Consider the following 1342-nt stretch of genomic DNA (forward strand, 5'->3'; position numbering starts at 1 on the left):
CCCTACTGGAAGTGGACCAAAGTGCAGGAGTCTAGGCAATTGTTTTAAATGGCCTAAATAAAATTAGTTTGTCGAGAAAGTTTTTGTATTTTCATTTTGAATCATGAGGTCCTTATACTTGCAAATTAAATTAGTAAGAGCTTCAAAAACTTACCACAATAAAAACACTGAAGTACCTTTTTTCTACTTTGAAGTTTGCCATGAAAGATAAGTCAAAGTCCTGACTTTGGAGTATCAAAACTAAAATCTACACTCTGGAAAAGTCCAACGGTTTTAAAAGGAAATGTATGAGGCTATTTGAAAGAGGACTCCATAAACAACACAGGGTTTTTTTGGCTTCCATAATTCAAAGTTTCTTTTAATTGGGTCTCACAGATTAATGGAATTTTAGAAGTTACTTGAATAAAATTATTCCTGTCTCAATGAACCTTTTTTTTTTTTAATGGTGAAAAAAACGTGTATTTGTATTTCACCAGCTGGACACAGTTTAGATGATCCGAATTTTGTTGGCAACATCCAATGCATCATAGTCAGGAGCCAGTCACACAACTGCCTTTTCTCCATCGGGCCTGATCAGGGTGTTGACCTTGGCCACGTCAATGTCATAGAGCTTCCTCATAGCCTGCCTGATCTGGTGCTTGTCGGCCTTGACATCCACAAGGAACACAAGTGTGTTGTTGTCTTCTATTCTCTTCATGGCTGACTGGGTAGTCAGGGGGAACTTGGTGATGGCATAGTGGTCAAGCTGGTTTCTCCTGGGGCCCTTCTTTCAAGGATATTTGCTGCCTTCAGAGACGCAGTGTCTTAGGCCATTGGGATGTAGGTGATAGGAGGATCTTTTGTGACTGTGGCCACCTTTCAGCACCATTTTCTTGGCCTTCAAAGCCTTGGCTTTGGCTTTGGCAGGAGCAGCGTCTTCCTTCTTTGCCTCCTGCACCGTCTTTGTGAAAGGCCAAGGAACCATTTTTAATCACTTAAATTCCTAACACATTATTTGACAATAAAACAAAGACTCTATTGTTTTCCCAATTTGGATAAAATCCAATACGTAGATTCATTCCGAAGTTATTCTAGGAAAATCCTTAAAAACTTTCACCTTTACAGGAGCCTTAGTGCTTCCGTCCCTCCTTACCAGACAGGGTCTCAATTCTATTGCAAGTTTTTAGAAGAAAAGAGAAACGATTCTTCCTTTCCATAGAATAATAGCTACCACTTATCGAGTACTACATACGACACTGTGCTAAAGTGCTCTTCCTTTATTATAACATCTAATCATCTACAACAACTTTATGAAATAGGTACCATTATTATTAACATGCTGTGGATGAAGAATCTAAGACTC

General features: G+C 39.0%; 1 pseudogene; it reads right to left on the reverse strand.

Annotated features, from left to right (window-relative positions):
• Positions 1-487: 487 nt before the first annotated feature.
• LOC122477163 lies at positions 488-964 on the reverse strand (annotated as a pseudogene).
• Positions 965-1342: the final 378 nt, after the last annotated feature.

This window comes from Prionailurus bengalensis, chromosome X (genome assembly GCF_016509475.1).
Source record: "Prionailurus bengalensis isolate Pbe53 chromosome X, Fcat_Pben_1.1_paternal_pri, whole genome shotgun sequence".
Lineage (NCBI taxonomy): Eukaryota > Metazoa > Chordata > Mammalia > Carnivora > Felidae > Prionailurus > Prionailurus bengalensis.